We start from the raw sequence: 23970 nt of genomic DNA on the forward strand, positions 1-23970 counted from the left end.
CCATAGGGAATATAATCAAGGTTTTTTTCTAATATTTTAAATGGCATATAATTATAAAAATATTGAATCACTATATTATACACCTAGAACTAATACTATATTGTAAATCAATTATACTTCAATCAAAAAAATGGGACTGGTAGTGCTAGCCAGAGCTATTAATTTGGAAAAATAAATAAAGGGCTTCCAAATTGGAAAGGAAGAATAAAATAATCTTTGTGTAAAACATGATCTTACATGATATGTAAAAAACCCTAGAGATTCCACAAAAAAAGAACCAATTAATTCAGCAAATTTTCAGCATTCAAAACAACAAAAAATCAACTGCATAGAAATGAACCACTAATAATGAACTAATGAACACTAATAATGATCCATCCAAAAGTGAAATTAAGAAAACAATTCTATTTACAATACAATCAAAAATAATAAAATATGGAATAATCTTAACCAAGGAGGCAAAATATTTATATACAGTAAACTATAAATATTGCTGAAAGACATTAAAGAAGATATAAATAAATGGAAAGACATTTCCTGTCCATAGACTAGAAGAATTAATAATGTTAAGATGACAATACTACCCAAGTGATCTAGAGATATAAGACATTCTCATTATCCCAATGGAAATTTTTAACAGAAATAGAAAAATCCCATCTTAAAATTCATATGGAATCTCAAGGGACCTAGAATATCCAAAATAACCCTGACAAAGATGAACAAAATTGTAGGTCTCACATTTCCTGACTTCAAAAATTATTACAAAGCCACAGTGTGGTTACTGTCATAAAGACATTAATTACCCACTTAATTATAAAAATTAGCTCAGTTCTGCAAGCTTCTGTCCTGGTTGTAACTGCTGCCCTCTCCACAAAGAATGTCCCTTTCCCATTATCAGGATGGACCTCTTCAGTCAGCAAGTATTTAATGGAACAAGCTTTAGGATTTTACACTGTTGGTGGGCACTGCACAGCAGAAACCAGTTAACCATCCCTACTGGTGCAAGTGGTAAATATGACACAGTATCAACTAAGGCAAGGCAATGAAAGATTATGGACTATCAAAGCTAACTAATGAACTGTACACTTAAAAATTGTTAAGGTGGTAAATTTTGTGCCATTTGTATTTTACTATAGATCTTGCAAAACAATGGTCCTCCAAGTGGTGGAAACACTGCATAGTCTGCTTACATTAAATACACACACACACACACACACACACACACAGAGCCCTGTAGCAGAACTACACCATGTTAAAATTCACAACAAATTAAAGGACCACCAACAAGAGACACTGCAGCCCTTGCAGCACTCACACCAGATACAACCCAATTATCATTTTTCTTGGACTTGGAGGCCTGATATTGCTATTTACAGCAAAGTAATATCTACATGGTACTTTTATCTTCCTCTTTTCCCTCAGTGAAAATTCCAGAGCCTAACTACTTCCCCCTCAGTCCTGATGAGGACTTGACATGGACCACTGATTCTGGGACCATCCTCAGCCTGTGTTCAAACTCATGACTCAATGTAAGATGAGCAAACCACCTACCACTGTCTTGAAAGGTATCTTTATATTCTACTAAGGGCACTGTGGAACAAACCTGGACTTACTCTTAACATTCAAGTAGTGTAACTGATCACCCCTGGACTAAGTAACACTTTTAAGGTGATACCCAACAGATAATCAGATTCTTTAGTGTTGGCTACAGATGACCTCTGACTTTAATCCCTACTCTGCTGTTTTGCTACTTTCTATTCTCACCGATATCAACTATACATTGAACACCTAATCCTGAACTGTACATTCTATGGTTGACAAAGTATGTCTGGAAACAGCATTCTATATACACACCATGGGAAACACACAAAATGGGTCAGATAGGGAACAATTGACTATTTGGGTCAGTCAATCCCACTAACACAATCATAGACAACAACAGTGAGGTTAACCTTCCTCCTAATAGTAGTAGTCTAATCTACTACTATTAATAACACTCATTCTAAGCCGGCTTTAAAATGCCATTTGCAATTTATAACTTGTAGCCCTATGTACTATTGACAACTATGTGCTTAGAGTGGTTACAAAATCTGCCAGGCCTGCAAAGGTCACTGTTAATAAGGACTTGTAAAATATTTGAGAGATATTATCATCCAACTTACTGTTCTGGGAGTTCTAAAAACATACACAGCCCACATTACGGGAGACAGAAATTATAATGAGAAGCCTAGTAGCAAAGCTAGCCTGGGAAGAGATTTATTCTTTTGGTCACACCACTACTCCCAGTTGGCCACTATTACTAAAGCTATACAATGGACTGTCCTAAAGAAGTTTAACCTACAACATAGGCAATGGAGCAGGCAATGATGATGAAACACAGCAATACTGTGATAAATAGGGACAGAAATAGGCTAAATGTACAAAACAATTGATGTCTATTTTTGTTTTTTTAAATGATTTTTATTTTTCCATTATAGCTTGTTTTCAGAGTTTTGTCAATTTTCTATTGTACAGCAAGGTGACCCAGTCACACATACATGTATACATTCTTTTTTTCTCACATTATCATGCTCCATTATAAGTGACTAGATATAGTTCCCAGTGCTTTACAGCAGGATCTCACTACTCATCCATTCCAAAGGCAATAGTTTGCATCCATTAACCCCAAATTCCCAGGCCATCGCACTCCCTCCACCTCCGCCTTGGCAACCACAAGTCTGTTCTCCATGTCCATTATATTCTATTCTGTGGAAAGGTTCATTTGTGCCATATATTATATTCCAGGTATAAGTGATATCATATGGTATTTGTCTTTCCCTTTCTGACTTTTTTCACTCAGTATGAGTCTCGAATTCCAACCATGTTGCTGCAAATGGCATTCTTTTGTTCTTTTTTATGGCTGAGTAGTATTTCATTGTGTATATATACCACATCTTCTTCATCCAGTCATCTGTTGAGGGGCATTTAGGTTATTTCCATGTCTTGGCTATTGTGAATAATGCTGCAATGAACATATGGGTGCATGTGTTTTTTTCAAGGAAAGTTTGTCTGGATATATGCCCAAGAGTGGGATTGTTGGGTCCTATGGTAGTTCTACGTACAGTTTTCTAAGGCACCTCCATACTGTTCTCCATAGTGGTTGTACCATCTTACATTCCCATCAACAGTGTAGGAGAGTTTTCTTTTCTCCGCACCCTCTCCAGCATTTGTCATTTGTGAACTTATTAATGACAGCCATTCTGACTGGTATGAGGTGGTACCTCATAGTAGTTTGGATTTGCATTTCCTTAATAATCAGTGATATTGAGCATTTTTTCATGTGCTTGTTGGCCATGTATAGCTTCTTTGGAGAAATATCTATTCAGGCTTTTGCCCACTTTTCAATTGGGTTGTTGGCTTTTTTTTTTTTTTTTTTTGCTGTGGAGTTGTATAAGTTGTTTGTATATTTTAGAGATGAAGCCCTTGTCAGTTGCATCGTTTGAAACTATTTTCTCCCATTCTGTAAGTTGTCTTTTTGGGTTTTTTATGGTTTCCTTTGCTGTGCAGTCAGTTTGATTAGATCCTACTGGTTTATTTATTTTTTTTATTTCTATTGCTTTGGGAGACTGACCTAAGAAAACATTTGTAAGGTTGATGTCTGAGAATGTTATGCCTATGTTATCTTCTAGAAGTTTGATGGTGTCTTATGTTTAAGTCTTTCAGCCATTTTGAGTTTATTTTGGTGCATGGTGTGAGGGTGCATTCTAGATTCATTGCTTTACATGCAGCTGTCTAGGCTTCCCAGCAATACTTGCTGAAAGACTGTTTTTTCCCATTTGATATTCTTGCCTCCTCTCTCAAAGTTAAACTAACCATAGGTGTCTGAGTTTATCCCTTGTTTCTCTATTCTGTTCCATTGTTCTGTATGTCTGGTTTGGTACCAGTACCACACTGTGTTGTTTACTGTGGCTTTGTGATATTGCCTGAAGTCTGGAAGAGTTATGCCTCCTGCTTGGTTTTGGTTCCTCAGGATTGCTTTGGCAATGCTGGGTCTTCTGTGGTCTCATATAAATTTTTGTATCATTTATTCTAGTTCTGTGAAAAATGTCATGGGTTATTTGATAGGGAGTGTATTGAATTTGTAGACTGCTTTGGGTGGAATTGCCATTTTTACAATCATAATTTTTCCAACCCAGGAGCATGGAATATCTTGCCATTTCTTTGAATCCCCTTTAATTGCCTTGATTAATGTTTAATAGTTCTCAGCATATGTCTTTCACCTCCTTTCTCAGGTTTATTCCAAGGTATTTAATTTTTTGGGTATAATTTTAAAAGTTATTGTATTTTTGTATTCTTTTTCCAATATTTAATTGTTAGTATACAGAAATACGACTGATTTCTGAATGTTAATCTTATATCCTGCTACTTTGCTGAATTCCTCAATCAGTTCAAGTAAGTTTTGTATTGAGTCCTTAGGGTTTTCTGTATATAGTATCAGGACATCTGCATACAGTGATAATTTTACTTCTTCTCTTACAATTTGGATACATTTTACTTCTTTTGTTTGTCTGATTTCTGTGGCTAGGATTTCCAATACTATGCTGAATAACAGTAGTGAGAGTGGGCATCCTTGTCTTGTTCCAGATTTTAGTGGGAAGGCTTTCAGCTTTTTTTCCATTGAGTAATATACTTGCTGTGAGTTTGTCATAAGTGGTTTTTATTATGTTAAGATGTATACCATCTATACCCACTTTGGTAAGAACTTTTTTCATGATGAATGGATATTGGACTTTGTCAAATGTTTTTTTCTGCATCTGTTGAGATGATCATGTGGTTTTTGTTAATGTGGTGTATGATGATTGATTGGCATATGTTGAACCATTCTTATGAACCTGGGATAAATCCCACTTGATCGTGGTGTATGATCTTTTTTCTATGTTGTTGGATTTGGTTGGCTAAAAATATGCTGAGAATTTTTGCGTCTACATTCATCAAAGATATTGGTCTATAATTTTCTTTTTTGGTGGTATCTTTGCCTTATTTTTGTATTAGTGTGATGTAGCATCATTGAATGTTTGGGAGTGTTCTTTTTTCTTCAACCTTCTGGAAAAGTTTAATGAGTATGGGTATATGTTCTTTGTATGTTTGGTAGAATTCACCTGTGAAGACATCTGGTCCTGAACTTTTATTTGTAGGGAGTGTTTTTATGACATATTTAATTTCATTTCTAGTGATCAGTCTGTTCAGTAGATCTATTTCTTCTTGATTCTTTTTTGGCAGGCTGTAAGTCTCTAGAAAGCTGTCCATTTCTTGTAGGTGGTCAAATTTGTTGGCATTTAATTGTTCATAGTATTGTCTTATGTTTTTTTTTTATTTCTGCACTATGCACTTTGATTTCTCCTTTTTCATTTCTTATTTTGTTTATTTGGGTTTTTCTCTACTTTTCTTGGTGAATCTGGCCAGAGGGTTGTCAATTTTGTTTACCTTTTCAAAGAACCAGCTCTTGGTTTGATTGATTTTTCTGTTTTTTTTTTTAATCTCCATTTTATTGATGTCCTCTCTGATCTTTATGATTTCCTTCCTTCTGCTGACATTAGGTTGTGTTTGTTCTTTTTCTAATTTAGGTGGCGGGTAAAGTTGTCAATTTGAGATTTTTCTTCTTTTTTGATGAAGGCCTGTAACACTATCAATTTCCCTCTAAGCACTGCTTTTGTAGCATCCCATGGATTTTTTTTTTTTTGTCTTTTTGCTATTTCTTGGGCCGCTCCCGTGGCATATGGAGATTCCCAGGCTAGGGGTTGAATCGGAGCCACAGCCACCAGCCTACACCAGAGCCACAGCAACATGGGATCCGAGCCGCGTCTGCAACCTGCACCACAGCTCACGGCAATGCCGGATCGTCAACCCACTGAGCAAGGGCAGGGACCAAACCCTCAACCTCATGGTTCCTAGTTGGATTCATTAACCACTGCACCACGATGGGAACTCCCATCCCATGGATTTTGAATGGTTCTGTATTCATTATCGTTTGTCTTGAGGTATTTTTAAATTTCCTTCTTTATTTCCTCACCATTGGTTTTTTCTATAGCATGTTGTTTAGTCTCCATGTAGTCAGTTTTTTCTCATTTCTTTTCCTGTGGTTGATTTCTAGTTTCATGACTCTGTGATCAGAGAACATACTTGAAATCATTTGTATACTTTTAAATTTGTTGAGGTTAGTTTTGTGCCCCAGTATGTGATCAATCCTTGAGAATGTTCCATGTGCACTTGAAAAGAATATATATTCTGATTTTTTAGATGTAATGTCCTGAAAATGTCAATTAAGCCTAACCTTTCTATTGTGTCATTTAGGATCTGTTGCCTTATTGATTTTCTGTCTAGAGGATCTGTCCATTGATGTGAGTGGGTTGTTAATGTCTACTGCTACTATTTTTGTATTCCCATCAATTTCTCCTTTTATTTCTGTTAATATTTGTTGTATATATCTGGGTGCTTCTATATTAGGGATATATATATATTTCTTCTTTGGTCTTTTTTTTTTTTTTGCCTTTTCTAGGGCTGCTCCCACAGCATATGGGGTTTCCAGGCTAGGGGTCTAATCAGAGCTGTAGCCACTGGCCTATGCCAGAGCCACAGCAACATGGGATCTGAGCTGCCTCTGAGACCTACACCACAGCTCACAGCAATGCCAGATCACTAACCCACTGAACAAGGCCAGGGATCAAACCCACAACCCCATGGTTCCTAGTCAGGTTCGTTAACCACTGCACCATGACGGGAACTCAGGGGACATATATTTTGACAACTGTAATATCCTCTTCTTGAATGGATCCTTTTATCATTAAATAGTGTCCTTCTTTGTCTAACTTTATGGCCTTTATTTTAAAGTCTATTTTGTCTGATATTAATATTGCAACTCCTGTTTTCCTGTCTTGTGCATTGGCATGAAATATCTGTTCCTATCACCCCACTTTCAATCTATATGTGTTCTTTGCCCTAAGGTGAGTCTCTTGTAGACAGCAGATTATAGGTTTTTGCTTTTTTATCCAATCTGCCACTCTGTGTATTTTGATTAGAGCATTCAATCCATTTACATTTAAGGTAATTATTGATAAATATGTAATTTTTTGCCTTTCAAACCTTGTTTTTCAGTTGATTCTATGTTTTTCCTTTGTTCCTTTTTTTGGTTGATGATTTCTGCTTATTTTTCTGCTTGTGTACTTTTCTTTTTGGTTTTTTTGAATGTAATTTTTGGTTTTGATGATATCAACTTTTGAAATAATGTGTGGCCCACGTGTGAGGATCCCATGTTTGAATACCCCATAATTCAGAATCTAATTTGATAGGTTACTAAATTAACACCTTAAAAAGCCTCTGAGGGATACCCTCAGAAGTTTATCCTTCAACTGTGGAAACATACCAATCTTATTTACCATTTCTACTGACAAGAAACTAAAACACCGATGTATACCCATCTGAAAAAGGAGGAAAATCTAACCTCCATATGGCTTTATCCACAGAAAAACATAAGATGGCAAATTTAAATTTAACCACATTCTGGGTTTACTTCCACCAACCTCATTTTAGTATACATAGTATAGTAACTTTCCCCTAGCCTAGCTCCCCCATATACTTCACTTATCAAGAGAACCCTCTTCCCCTAATCATCAACATTCAATTACAAAATTCAGAAGCCTATCTCACATAAATATGTGGGCAATGGTAGGCTAAAATGATAACCAATTTAGGTCACCTGGGTGCTGAATGCAAGGTAGAAAACATACATGCTTATTCAAACAAATGTGAGAGTCAATATCACACTATATCTAACCAAGCTTAACTAGAGAACTGAGGCAGCTGTGTAGTCCACCCTACAGGTATGCTTACAGCAGCTCAGCTAGTAGTTCTATCCACCTGTAGACTGAGCCAGTAGCCCTATCTGGCTGGGGATATCAGTGCGTAGATCTGCCTGGTTCAGATCACTAGCAAGACAAACCAGCCATGGATTTCATTCTGTAGCTCCACCTGGGTAAGGAACAAAATCCAAAGCTCTGCCTGCTTCTGAATAAAGCCTGTAGTCCCTCCCAACCAGGAAGCCTATCCATGAAACCAGAAAGCCTTAGAGTCCATCCTAAAGCAATACTTGGGCAGGGAACCAAGCCAGCAGTCCTTCCAAACTGTGAAGTATAGACTCTGGTCTCAAGTAGCCTTAACAGTAACCATGGACAGCTTAAGATCTAGCATATGGTACTTCTAGGCCATGAAACCCAGCTTCAGAAACACCCTGCAGCAGAGGCATCCTATAGCCTTGCCCAGGTAGTCAGCCTAGCCAGTGAGGCCACCCCATCATGGAGCATAGCCTGCAGCCTCACCCCATGAGGGTGCCTGCACAGCAACCCTGCCCAACTACAGAACACAGTATCTAGCCCCTCCCATATGTGGGAGACAGCTGGAGGTCACTCCTGACCAAAGACACCCAGCCAGAAAATTTCCTTGAACAATGGAGCATGGCCAGTAGCATACATAATTGCTAAGTCCACTGCATGGCCTGCCCTGCTTTGGAGCACAGTCTGCATCTCAGCCTGTTCAGAGAGTACAGCCTGAGTCCCTGTCCAATCATGAAGCCCTTCCTGTGGTCCCACATAAACAGAGTCCAGCTGGTAGCTCCATCTGATTAGGCATCACAGCCTAAGACTAACCAACCAGGACTGATTGTGGAGCCAAGCCTATAAGCCCTGCTCAATCAAATAATTCAACCAATGACATCACATTAACAGGGAACATGACCAGTGACCTTTCCTGAACATAGTTGGTTGCAGACCCCACCTAATGGCCCCACATTACCAAGGAACACAATCAGGATTTCCCCTGAATAGGGAACTCAAATAGCAGCCCTGCTTGAACATGAAGCCCAGACAGCAAGCTCACTCAACCACAGAGCTGAGCCAGGGGAATACTGAAAGAGGACCCAGTAGGAAGCTCCATCTGCCAAAGGATGCTATCAGCTGAGCCATCTAGAACCCCAACATATGCTGACTGGTGAAGGAATGTCCTTCATGAAGTGAATCTGTGAAGTCTGGAAGAGGAGAAGAGGATACTGGTTATTCAAGTATACAGATACCAACAAAAGGAACCAAGTATCACAAAGAATCAACTAAACATGACACCACCAAAGAAACTTAATAAATCATCAATAACTGATCCTAAAGAAATAGAGATCTATGAAATGTCTGAGAAAGTACTCAGGATAATCCTCTAAAAGAAGTTCAGTGAACAAGAACACACAGCTAAATAATATAGGAGAATGATCCATGAACACAATGAGAAATTCAACAAAGAAATAGAAACCATTAAAAAAGCATATGCTAGAGCTGAAGAACACAATGACTGAACTAAATAATTCAACAGAGCTTAAACAGCAGAAACAATCAAGAGTAAGAAAGAATCAATGAATACAGAGATAAATCATGCTAAGTTATCCAGGCAGATGATAAGAAAGAAAGAAAGAAAGAAAGAAAGAAAGAAAGAAAGAAAGAAAGAAAGAAAGAAAGAAGGAAAGAAGGAAAGAAGGAAAGAAGGAAAGAAGGAAAGAAGGAAAGAAAGATCCCATTGGATTTATGGGACAAACCAAAATAAAAAATAAATGCATTAAATGCATTATGTAATCCAGGAAGGAGAATAGAAAGATAAAGGGATAGGAAATATATTTAAAGCAATAAAGACTGAAACCAAATTTATTGAGAGAAGTATACATCTAGATACATGAGCCCTGAAAGCCCCCTAAAAGGTTGAACACTTTTGATACCAGAAGCAAAGGCAACAAAAGCAAAAGTAAACAAGTGGGGCTATAACAAACTAAAAAGTTTCTGCATTAGTCAGAGAAGCCATCAATAAAATGAACAGGCAATTGAAAGAAAATATTTGATAAGGGGTTAATATCCAAAATATATAAAGAACTCATTCAACTCAACAACAAGAAAGCAAACAACTCAGCTTTTTGGCAGAGGAACTTAATAGGCATTTTTCCAAAGAAGATATACAGATGGCCAATAGACACATGAAAAGATGCTCAACATCACTAAACATCAGGGAAATGCCAACCAAATCCACAATGAAGTATCATCTCACATGTGTTAGAATCACTATTATCAACAATACAAGAAATAATAATCATTGGCAAGGATGAGGAGAAAAAGGAACACTTATGCATCATTGGTGGGATAGTTGGACCACTACGGAAAACAGTATAAAAGTAGCTCAAAAAATTAAAAATGGAACTACCAGATCCATCACCTCCACTTCTGGTTATATATTTCAAAGAAATAAACTCACTATTTCAAAGACATATCTACACCCTTATGTTCATTACAGCATTATTTACAATAGCTAAGACATGGAAATAACCTATGTGTCCATTGATGGACAGATAGATAAAGAAACTGTGGTAAATATATATATATTATTCATAGGAAGGAGGAAATCCTGCTATTTGTGACAACATGGATGAACTTCAAAGGCATTATGGTAAGTGAAATAAGTCAGACAGTGAAAGATAAATACTATATGCTCTTATTGTATATGGAATCTTAGAAAACTTAAATCTAATACTAATACACTATTACATGTCAATTATATCTCAATTTTAAAAATGGGTAATTTGAATACACATATCTCCAAGGAAGATATACAAATGGCTAATAATTACATGAAAAGAGGCTTAGTATCACTAATCATTAGATAAATGCAAATCAAACAATGAGATATGACTTTACACCCATTTGGATGGCTACTACAAAACAAAGCAAAACCAGAAAATAGCAAGTGTTGGCAAGGATGTGGAAAAATTGTACCCATTATGTAATGCTGGTAGGAATGTAAAATGGTGCAGTTACAGTGAAAAACAGCATAGAATTTCCTCAAAAAATTAAAAAATAGAATTACTATATGATCCAGCAATTTTAATTCTGAGTATATCTCCCCAAAAAAACTGAAAGCAGGAACTCAAACTGATATTTGTCTGATCATGTCGTTAGCAGCATTTTTCACAATAGCCAAAAAGTGGAAGTAACTGAACTGTCCATCAGCAGATAAACTGACAAACAAAATGTCATGTATACATACAACATAGTATTATTCAAGCTTAAAAATGGTAGGAATTTCTTTTTTATTAAAGCATAGTTGATGTATGATATATAAGTTTAAAGTAAACAACACAGTGATTCACAATTTTAGAAAATTATACTCCACTTTTAGTTACTATAAAATATTGACTCTGTTTCCTATTGTACTAACTTTGTAGTTAACCTATTAGTTACAATAGTTAACCTTGTAGCTAACTTACTTTATATATAGTAGTTTGTACCTCTTAATCCCTTATGCTTATTTTACCCTTCCCCCTTTATCTCTTCCTACTAGTAACCACTAGTTTGTTCTCTATATCTGTGAGTCTGTTTCTTTTTGATATATTCAGAAGTTTGTTTTATTTTTTAGATTCCACATGGAAGTGACAGCATACAGTATTTGTATTTCTCCTACTTCTTTCACTAAGCATAAAACCCGTATCATGTTGTTGCTATGATAAACAGTATTTCATCATACATACACATATACCACATCTTTATCCAGCCATCTGTTGATGGACACTTAGGTTACTTCCATATCTTGGCATGTAAATACTGATGCTATGAACAGCATGTATCTTTACAAATTTCAGATTTGTTTCTTCAGATATATACCCAGAAGTGGAATTGCTGGGTCATGTGGTAGTTCAATTTTTCGTTTTTTGAGATACATCCATACTGTTTTCCACAGTGTCTGCAACAATTTATGTCCCCACCAATAGTGACCAAGGATTCCCTTTTCACCATATTCTTGCCAACATTTGTTAGCCATGGCCTTTTTGATAAAAGACATTCTGATAGGTGTAAGGTGATAGCTATATATGATTTTAATTTGCATTTATCTGATGAGTAACAATGTTAAGCATCTTTTCATGTGCCTGTTGACCATTTGTATGTCTTTTTTGAAGAAACATTCAAGCCGTCTGTCCATTTTTAATTTGTGTTTTTTGATGTTGAGTTGTTTGAGCTGCTTATATATTTTAGATATTAACCCATTATCAGTCATACCATTTTCAAATATTTTTTTCCTATTTATTAGGCTTTATTTATTTTTCCCATGGATTCCTTTGCTATGCAAAACTTTTAAGTTTAGTTAGGTGCCATTTGTTTATTTTTGCTATTATTTTCTTTGTTTTAGGAGATATTTCAAAAAAATATTGCTACCATTTATGTCAAAGAGTGTTCTGTCTGTGCTTTCTAGGAATTTTAAGGATTCTGGTCATACATTTGGTTCTTTAAGTCATTTTGAGTTTATATTTGTACATGGTGTTAGAGAATGTTCTAATTTCATTCTTTTGCACATAACTGTCCAGTTTTTCTAGCACCACTTATTGAAGAGTCTGTTTTGTTCTCTACTGTATATTCTTGCTTCTTTTGTCATAGATTATTTGTATATAGGTGTGTGGGGTATTACCAGGCTCTCTATCCTATTCCATTGATCCATGTGTCTGTTTTTGTTCTAGTACTATGCTAGAGCATTGTACTATAGTCTGAAGTCAGAAAGCATGATTCTTCTAGCTCTATTCTTCTTTCTCAAGATTGTTTTAGCTATTCAAGTGTTTTTTGGGTTTCCTTAAAAATTTTAAATTTATTTGTTCTAGTTCTGTGAAATATGGCCTGGATATTTTGACAGGAATTATACTGAATCTGTAGATTGCCTTAGGTAGTATGGCCATTTTAACAACAATAATTCTTACAGTCTATGAAGATGGTATATCTTTCCATATGTTTGTGTTGTTTTCAATTTCTTTCATCAGTGTTATAATTTTCTGAGTACAAGTCTTTTACATCCATAGGTAGGATTCTTAAATATCCTAGGTATTTCATTCTTCTTGATGCAATTGTAAATGAGATTGTTTACTTAATTTCTTTTTCAGATAGTTCATTAAAAAGTCAGGTAATTCTGACCCATATCACAAGATGGATGAATGATGAAGACACTATGCTGAATAACATAAGTCAGTCAAAATAAGACAACTACTAAGATTCCACTTATATATGGAACCTAGTAGTCAAATTCATAGAGACAAAACGTAAAATGGTGGTTTCCAGACATGGAGAGAAAAGGAGAATGAGAAGTTACTGTTTAATGGGTACAGTGTTTCAGTTTTGCACGATAAAAAACTTATGTACTTAATGTCTCTGAACTGTATACTGAAAATGGTCAAAATGATAAATTTTATGTTAATTATATTTTAGAGAATAAATCTGAGAAAAAGTTCTTAAAGAGGAACTTTACAATCTTTCCTTTTCTTTCCCCTCCCCATCCTTTTCCATTTCTATGAGATTGCTGAACATTTTCAGTGCAATTAAGTCCACTTTTTGTTTAACACAAAGCTGTACTCAAGGACACAGCAGAGATTCTTTCAGTGAGATAATGAAAGCCTACAGGGAAAGCTGGTCTTTTAAATCCTGCAGTTATGCTGTAGCAAAATGTTAACATAATTAGTCTGAAGGGCTTTGAAAGAAATTTTAGGGGTTCCCACTCATAGTGGATTATTTTGACTGCAGCAGCTCAGGTCACTGCAGAGGCATGGGTTTGCCTCTCCAAGATGGATCTCCAATCCAGCTCAGTGGGTTAAAGTATCCAGCATTGCCACAGCTGCAACATAGGTCACAGCTGTGGCTTAGATTCAATTCCTGGCCTGGGAACTTCCATATGCTGTGAGTGTGGCCATGAGACTAATAAAAATTAAAAAATAAAAAGAAGAAATTTTATCTGCTATGACTAGAAATGAGTTATACAGAATTACTTTAGGGAAAAAAAGAAGCAAACAAAAACCAAACTCATGGAAACAAGAGGAGGAGTGGAGGGCGGGGTAAAATAGGTGAAGGCGGTCAAAGGGCACAAACATCCACTTCAAAGATTAAGTTCTGGGGATGTAATGTACAGCCTAGTGACTATAGTTAGTAATACTGCATTGTATATTGGGAAATTGCTGAGAGCTGATTAAAAAAGTTCTCATCACACATATAGAAAAACTGCAACTATATTAGTTTGCAGTTGTGTTAACTATAATTATAATGGTAATAATTTTGAAATATATACATATCTAAAATCACTATATTGTATACCTTGAACTTCCACAGTGTTATATGTTATTTCAATAAATGGTATCTCAATAAAGCTAGAAAAAAAATGTAAACCACATTATATGCTCCTATTACCACCTAGAATGTGAATTGTACGAAGTCACACAGATTTACCTTCAAAGAAACTCATAGAACATAGGCAGTAGAGAGAGCTTTGCATGCATTTAAGGGAATAAAATGCCTCCCCCATCACAAGCTTCACTTTGTATAATCCTGAACAATATTTCCTAAATTTGGGTTTGTCTCAAAATTACAGTATATTTTATGCAGCTGAGAAACTTCCAGTACTTGTCCTCACAAACCATACTTGCTGCACATCTCTAATGCTACAAATGAGTTTTCCCACTTATCTCTCTAGCACCCACTTATCTCTCTAGCACCATAAAACTTCCAGTACTTGTCCTCACAAACCATACTTGCTGCACATCTCTAATGCTACAAATGAGTTTTCCCACTTATCTCTCTAGCACCATAAAATAATAGGAATAGCACAAGTGTGGAACACCACATAATAACTAAACAAATCACACATAGCCATGTCTAAGAAATTATCCACATGGATTTAACGAATAGAGCAAAGGACTGGAACTCCTGGCTGAATCTTCTGGGGCCATAGTGATAGACAGATAAATGGATCTATGAATAGATAAAAAGGTGGATAGATAGATAAACAGTCCTACATTGTTGATTACCTCCTTCAAGGAGAGGTCAGCAAATTTATTAATACATTTTTTTCTGAATGTAGGTAGATAAAACTCTCCAAGTTTTACAGATAGCTAGAGATATGCATTAAAGGAGCCATAACATTAGTATGCTAATAAATAGATTGAACAAATGAAAGCATTTCCTTTTCTGGTCTATTCTTCTGGATTTCTCCTAGTAAATGGGCAAACTGGCTGCAAATGTGCTTTGAAATGTTGGTTTTGTTCCCTTATAGGACTCTGGGCCTTTAAGATGCTTTATCATTGGGCATTATGAAATCACATACAACATAAAATTATAAAATTATATAGCCAGTGTTGAATTTGGTTGGAATGATCCGAAGAATATAAATAAGGATACAGAGGAAATGAACAATCCTATAAACCAATTGGACCTAACAGACATGTACAGAAAATTCTACTGCAAAACAGCAGAATAGACATTTGTCTAAAGTACACATGGAACATTCTTCAGGATAGACAATAAAACAAATGTAAATAAATATTAAATGATTAAAGTCACATAATGTATGTTTTTCAATGTGGGGTGGCAACCAGCTCTCAATAAAAAAGAAAAATAGGAAATTAAAAAAATGTGAAAATTAAACACCATAGTTTAAAATAACAAATAGGTCAAAGAAAAAAACATAAATGAAATTAGAAAACACCTTGAGATAAATTAAAAAAAAAAAAACACAACATACTAAACATTAGGGATGCTGCAAAATCAGTGCTAAGAAGGAAATTTATAGCTGTGATGCATAATTTGAATATCTCAAATTAAGAACCTGATTTAAAAATGATGTGGGGGTAGTTCCCATTTTGGCTCAGTGGGTTAGGAGCCCAACTTGGATACATGAGGATACAGGTTCGGTCCCTGGTCTTGCTCAGTGGGTTAAAGGATCGGGTGTTGCCATGAGCTTCAGTGTAGGTTGTAGAATGTGGCTTGGATCCTGTGTTGCTGTGGCTTCAGAGTAGACTGGCAGCTGCAGTTCCAATTTGACCCCTAGCCCAGGAACTTCCATATGCTGCAGGTGCAGCCCTAAATTGAAAAAAATGACATAAAAAGAAAGTGGAAAACTAATACCAAACTAAACTCAAAGCTGTCAGAAAGAAGGAATGGTAAAGAATATCAAAGATAAATGAAATATATAACAGAAAAGAAAAATAGAGACTATCAATAAAACCAAAAGTTGGTTCTTTGAAAAGGTTAACAAAATTGACAAACTTTTAGCCCGATTGAAATATATGAAAAATAATATTCAATCTATTAAAATAAGAAATGGAAATGGGGACAATATTACTGATTTTATAGAGATTAAAAACAATTATGAGACTATGAACAACTGTATACCAATACATTCAATAACCTAGATGAAATGTACAGATTCCTAGAGACATAATCTACCAAAACTGACCCATAAAGCAACAGAAGACTGGAATAGACCTATAACTACTAAGGAGATGGAATCATTAATCAAAACTCTCATAGAAAAATCTGGCTATGAAAATGGCTTCACTAGTGATATTTATTAAACATTTAAAAGCAATTAAAACCAATCCTTTTCAAACTCTTCCAAAAGATCTAAGAGGAGAAAACACTTCTTTACTCATTCAACAAGGCCAGCAAAAGCCTGATACCAAGGTTAGACAAAGACACTACAAGAAGAAAAATAAACAAAACTACAGACTAGAAACTCTTATGAACATTGATGCAATGATCCTTTCAAGAAAATTCAGCATCCTACATGATAATTATAACTCAAATGGGATATAGTCCAAGAAAGAAAGGGTGATTCAAAATACAAAGCTCAATCACTGTAATACACCACATTAATAGAACTAAGGAAAAAAACCTGTGATCATCTCGACTGATACATAAGAAAGGATTTAACAAAATTCAATACCCTTTCATAGAAAAAAGAAACAATTAATACAATAGGAAAAATTCCCAACATGACAAAGGTCATACATGAAAAACCTACAGCTAATAATGTACTCAATGGCAAAATACTAAAAGCTTTCCTCCTTAGATTAGGAACAAGATAAATATACACACCCTCTCCACTGCTATTCAGCATAGTAGTGCAAGTCCTAGCCAGAACAATTAGGCAGGTAAAAGAAATAAAAGGCACCTAAAGTAGAAAAGAAGGAGTAAAATTATCTCTGTTTAAAGATAATATAATGTTATATTCATGCATGCACACACAAACAACACATACACAATAGTCAAAGCTAATAAATTCAGCAGGGTTGCAGGATATAAAATCAACATGCAAAAATCAGTTGCAATTATATTTCCGTATACCAGCCATGAAAAAACTGAACAGGGTAATTAAGAAAACAATTCCACATACAATAACATCAAAAAGAATAACATATTTAAGAATGAATTCAACCAAGGAGGTCAGAGACTTTGGGGTAAATAGATGCAAACTATAGCCTTTGGAATGGATAAGCAATGGGGTCCTGCTGTACAGCACTGGGAACTATGTCTGGTCACTTGTGATGGAGCATGGTAATGTGAGAAAAAAGAATGTATACATGTATGTGAAACTGGGTCACCTTGCTGTGCAGTGGAAAATTGACAGAACACTGTAAATCAGCTATAGTGGAAAAAATAAAAATTACATAAAAAAAACAAAGTTAAAAATCATTGGTTAAAGAAATCCTGATGTTAGAGAGTATTCTAATTTCATTCTTATACATGTAGCTGTCCAGTTTTCCCAGAACCACTTATTGAAGACACTGTCTTTTCTCCATTCTATATTCTTGACTCTTTGTTGTAGATTAATTGACTGTATGTGTGTGGGTTTATTTTGGGGCTTTCTGTCCTATTCCACTGATCTATATGTCTGTTTTATTCCAGTAACATTGATAACTGTAGCTTTGTAGTATAGTTTGAAGTTGGGGAGCCTAGAGCTCCGTTTTTCTTTCTCAAGACTGCTTTGGATATTCAAGGTCTTTTGTGTTTCCATACAAATTTTAAAAATGATTGAGTTCTGTGAAAAATGCCATTGGTAATTTAATAGGGATTATATTGAATCTGGAGATTGCCTTGGGCAGTATGGTCATTTTGATGGTATTAATTACTCCGATCCAAGTACATATTAAATCTTTGCAGTTGTTTTTGTGTTCTTTGATTTCTTTCAACAACGTCTTATAGTTTTCAGAGTACAGGTCTTTTGCCATCTTAGGTAGGTTTATTCCTAGATATTTTATTCATTTTGAAGCAATGGTAGTAAATGTAAAATCTAATAAAAATGATACCAAAAAAAGAAACCCTTACAAAACAGAAACAGAGTCAAAGATTTGAAAGCCAAACATGGTTACCAAAGAGGAAATGTGGGGGAGGGAAATATTAGGGAATTGGGATTGATACATACACAGTACTATATATAAAATGGATGGGTAACGAGGACCTACTGCATGTCACAGGGAAATTTACTCAATACAGTGTAATAACCCATATGGGAAAAGAATCTGAAAAGGAATGGATATATGTATATGTATAACTGATTTACTTTGCTATACACCTGAAATTAATACAACTGTATGAGACAAATATATCCCAATAAAATTTTTAAAAATTTAAAAAGAAACTAAAGAAGACACAAATGAATACACAGAAATCTATTGCATTCTATATCCTAACAATTAAAGATCAGAAAGGGAAATTAGGGAAACCATCACATTTACCATCACATCAAAAAAATAAAAAACCTAGGAATGAACATACCTAAAGAGACACAAGACTATACTCTGAAAACTGTAAAATTCTGATGAAAGAAAGCAAAGATGACACAAACATAGTTAAAGATAGACCATGCTCTTGGATTAGAAAAATCAGTATTGTCAAAATAATTATACTACCCAAGACAATCTACAGATTCAGTGCAATCCTTATCAAATTACCAGGAACATTCTCCACAGAACTAGAACAAAATATTTTAAAAAGGTGTATGGAAACAACAAAGATCCTGAATAGCCAAAGCAATATTGGAAAAAAAATGGAACTGGAGGAATCAGGCACCCTGGTTTCAGAGTACACTACAAACCCGCAGTCATCAAAACAGTATGGTATAGCATAAAAAAGTAATATAGATCAGTGGAATGGGATAAAAGGCCCAGAAATAAACTCATGCACCTATGGTCAAATCATTTATGACAAAGGAGGCAAGGAAGTACAGTATAGGAAGGATAGTCTCTTCAATAAGTGGCTAGGAAAACTGGACAGCTTCATGTAAAAGAATGAAATTAGTACATTCTCCAACACCATACACAAAAATTCACTCAAAAAGAATTACAGACCTAAACGTAAGGCCAGATACTGTGAAACTAGAGGAAGACATAGGCAGAATGCTCTTTGATATAAATCAAAGCAACATCTTTGATCCACCTCCTAGAAAATATGACAATAAAAACAAAAATAAACCAATGCTATCTAAGTAAAATTAAGAGCTTTTTCGCAGCAAAAGACAATATTAAAAATGAAAAGGCAACCCGTAGAATGGCAGAATATCTTCATAAATGATCCAACTGAAAAGGGCCTAATCTCCAAAATAAACAACCAGCTCATATGACTCAACACACACACACACACAAATACAACCCAATTGAACAGTGGGCAAAAGGATCATGATGCTTTATTGATTTTCTATCTAGAGGATCTGTCCATTGATGTGAGTAGGGTGTTAAAGTCTCCTACTATGATTGTAATCCCATCAATTTCTCCTTTATGTCTGTTAATATTTGTTGTATGTATCTGGGTGCTCCTATATTTGGGGCATATATGTTGATGATTGTAATATCTTCCTCCTGAATGGATCCTTTAACCATTAAATAGTGTCCTACTTTGTCTTTCTTTATGGCCTTTGTTTTAAAGTCTATTTTGTCAGATATGAGTATTGCTACTCCTGCTTTCCTGTCTTGTCCATTGGCATGAAATATCTTTTCTCACCCCCCTCACTTTCAATCTATATGTGTTCTTTGTCCTAAGGCAAGTTTCTTGAATACAGAAGATTGAAGGTTTTTCCTTTTTTATCCAATCATCCACTCTGTGTATTTTGATTGGAGCATTCAGTTCCAAAAAATCAAATACCTGGGAATACACCTACCAAAGAGGCAAAGGACCTATATGCTGAGAACTATAAAATATTAATCAAGGAAATTAAAGAAGATGTAAAGAAATGGAAAGATATTTCATATTCCTGGATTGGAAAAATTAATATTGTAAAAATGGTCATACTATACAAAGCAATCTACAGATTCAGTGCAATCCCTATCAAATTACCCATGACATTTTTCACAGAACAAGCAAGAACAAACTATCAAAAAATTCATATGGACCCACAAAAGGCCCAGAATTGCCAAAGAAATCCTGAGAAACAAAAACCAAGCAGGAGGCATAACTCTCCCAGACCTCAGGCATTAATTACAAAGCCACAGTCATCAAGACAGTGTGGTACTGGTACCAAAACAGACAGATAGACCAATGGAACAGAGTAGAGAAGCCAGAAATAAACCCAGACACCTATGGTCAATTAATCTTTGACAAGGGAGGCAAGAACATAAAATGGGAAAAAGACAGTCTATTCAGCAATAATTGCTGGGAAATCTGGATAGCTGCATGCACATCAATGAAACTGGAACACACCCTCACACCATGCACAAAAACAAACTCGAAATGGCTGAAAGACTTAAATATAAGACAAGACACCATCAAACTCCTAGAAGAGAACACTGGCAAAATATACTCTGACATCAACCTTATGAATATTTTCTCAGGTCAGTCTCCCAAAGCAACAGAAATAAAAGAAAAAATAAACCAATGGGACCTAAGCAAACTGACAAGCTTTTGCACAGATAAGGAAACCAAAAAGAAAACAAAAAGACAACTTACAGAATGGGAGAGAATAGTTTCAAATGATGCAACTGACAAAGTCTTCATCTCTAAAATATACAAACAACGTATACAACTCAACAGCAAAAAAGCCAACAACCCAGTGTAAAAATGGGCAAAAGACCTGAATAGACATTTCTCTAAGGAAGATATACAGATGGCCAACAAGCACATGAAAAAAATGCTCAACATCACTGATTATTAGAGAAATGCAAATAAAAATTATTATGAGTAATCACAAAATCACAAATATCTTCAGAACAGCCATTGATGAAAAAGTCTGGAGCCTAGAGGAAAAGATATTTTACAATTAAAGATATAAATATGCAACCATAGCTTAGCTAGTAGACTACCAGAGAAGGGTAACAGATGGCCAACAGGCACATGAAAAAATCCTCAATATTGCTAATTATTAGATAATACAAATCAAAACTACAATAAGGTATCACCTCATACTAGTCAGAATGGCCATCATTAAAAGTCTACAAATAATAAATTCCAGAGAGGGTGTGGAGAAAAATGAACCTTCCTACACTGTTGTTAGGAATATAAATTGGTGCAGCCACTATGTAAGACATTATGGAGGCTCCTTAAAAACTAAAAATATACTTAGCATATGATCCTGTAATTCCATTGTGGGCATATATACAAAGAAAACTCTAATGTGAAAAAATATATACACCCTAATATTCATAGCAGCACTATTTACAATAGCCAAGACATGGAATCAAACAAAATGTGTACCAACAAATGAATGGATAAAGAAGATGTGGTATATAAACAACAGAACATGACTCAGCCATAAAAAGAGTCAAATAATGTCATTTGTAGCAACATGGATGCACCTAGATATTATCATACTAAATAAAGTAATAAACAAGAGGAATACAAATAACATACGATATTACTTATATGTAGAATCTAAAATACGGATACAAATGAACTTATTTACAAGACAGAAATAGAGTCACGGGCATAGAAAACAACTTATGGTTACCCAAGGGGATAGTGGGGGAAGTGGATAGAATACAGTAGGAGTTTGTGATTAACATATACAAACTACCATATATAAAATAGATAAACAACAAGGTCTCACTATATAGCAAAAGAAACTATATGCAATATCTTGTAATAACCTAAATGGAAAAGGATATGAAATATATATATATATATATATATATATATATATATATATAATACATATACACACACATATATATAAATCACTATCCTATACACTTGAAACTAACACAATATTGTAAATTAATGATTCATCATTTTTTTTAAAAAAGTAGGATACATATTGAGACAGAAAGGAGGTGTGGAGTCACAATATAGTCAAATCTCATACCCTTGGATGGGCAACCCACATACAGAACAATTATAATCATAGAGGTTCTCCCAAATGAGTGAGAGGTCTCACCCAGTGTTGGGCTCCCAAGCTGGGGGTCCTGCACTAGGAAGGCAAGGCCCCAGAATATTTGGCTTTGAAGTCCAGCAGGGCTTACCTTCAGGAATTCCACAAAGCTGGGGGAAATAGAGACTCCATTTTTAAGGTGCTCACACAAAAATCTCACATGCTCTGGGACACAAGGAAGACGCAGTAGTTTGATAGGAGCATGGGTCAGATCTGCTGATCTTGAGAGTCTCCCAGAGAGGCATGGAATAATTGCAGCATACCCTGGGGAAATAGGTACTGGAAGTAGCCATTATTGAAAGCCTATTTTGGACACTAGTGATGGAAGGTGCCAATGTGGAATTATCCCTCTAACTTATTCACCCCAGGATCTAGCCCTGCCCTTGCCCAAGAAACTACAGATGCCAGTGCTGGAATGCCTCAGGTAAATCAACTAACTAGGCAGGGACACCGCTCCAAAAACCAGCAGACAAGCTTCTGTAAGACCCCCTGAGCCCATAGCTACCTCTGGACATGGCTGTGCCTACCAGAGGGTCCAGGATCCAGCTCCACACACCAGTTGGCAGGAACGAGGCCCAGAATTCCAAATCTCCCAGAATTCCCTGGAGGGACCTGTCCTCCAGGGAGCCTGTAGTAACCTCTGGACCAGCTTCACCCATCGGGGGCAGACATGAAACAAGAAAACTATAGTACTGTAGCTTGTGTACTGGGTACACCTACCAGCAGGCAAGACCCCACCTTGGGATGAGCTGGCAATGCAACACTGATAAGCCTGCCCTAGCCTTGGGACCAGCCTCACCCACTACTAGCCACATGAAAAGAGAAAACCTGCATCCTGTGGACCTGGCCCTCCCACTAGCATGCCAGATTTTATACTGGGACTAACTGGGCCCTGGCCTCACCCACTATCAGGTCGACAGGAGATTTGGGACACTCCAGACTGTTACACTGAATGATGTTAGGAACATGTCCCAAGCACCCTGGCAGCCCTGGGCCCTGCAAGCAGACTCTAGGACATGGCCCCACCTACAAGTCAGCTAGTACTAGACCCAGGACCTGGCTTTACAAACCAGTTAGCAGACAACACCCCTGGGGTTTCCTAGAACTTGACTCTTCCCACCAGTAACCCAGCACTTGCTCCAGGACCACCCTCGGTTCCACAGTCATCCACCTTGCGACTCAGTCCTGCCAACTAGCAGCCTCTGCATAAGGCAAGATTTGGCAACCAACCAGACTGGGAGCCAACCAAATTTACCAGATTGCCCACACAGTCAGCATACCAAAAAAGAAGGACCCACAAAGCTCTCATAGCAGGAACCCCTAAGGCATACATCTTGGGTGACCCAAAGGGAGTATGCTGCTGGGGTGTATACCACAATTCCCACAAAAGGCCACTTTTCTAAGAGTAGGAATGTAACCAACACACCAGACACATAAAAATAACAACAGCAACTGGGGATAAATGAGGTTACAGAAGAACATGTTCCAAACAAAGAAACAAAGTAAAATGTTAGAAGAAGAACTATGTGAAGTGAGGATAGGTAATCTACATGAGAAAGAGTATAGGATAGTGATCAACAAGATGATAAAAGAACTTGGGAGAAAAATGGATGCACAGAGTGGGAAGTTAGAAGTTTTAACAAAGAGTTAGAAAATATATAGAACAACCAGGGATGAAAAACACAATAACTGAAATGAAAAGACACTAGACAGAAGCAACAGTAGACTAAATGATAGAAAGTAATGGATTAGGAAGCT

The 23970-nt window shown here is 36.1% G+C and overlaps 1 protein-coding gene across 48 annotated transcripts in view; it reads right to left on the bottom strand.

The window, feature by feature from the left end:
• Positions 1 to 23970, bottom strand: part of MTMR8 (myotubularin related protein 8) — a 143341-nt gene that overhangs the window by 18520 nt on the left and 100851 nt on the right. For 3 of the 48 annotated variants that reach the window (XR_014835099.1, XR_014835102.1, XR_014835111.1), the window contains one exon: positions 22304 to 22476. The exons of 44 other annotated variants lie outside the window; for them this stretch is intronic. The gene's annotated coding sequence lies outside the window, so the exon portion shown is untranslated. Of the gene's footprint in view, positions 1 to 18321; positions 21083 to 22303; positions 22477 to 23970 lie in introns of those variants that run through there. One more of the 48 variants, XR_014835101.1, reaches the window with a different exon arrangement.

This window comes from Sus scrofa, chromosome X (genome assembly GCF_054392235.1).
Source record: "Sus scrofa isolate SSC_HxYL_T2T_F1_AM1 chromosome X, Sscrofa_HxYL_maternal_Yorkshire_Landrace_v2.0, whole genome shotgun sequence".
Classification (NCBI taxonomy): Eukaryota; Metazoa; Chordata; class Mammalia; order Artiodactyla; family Suidae; genus Sus; species Sus scrofa.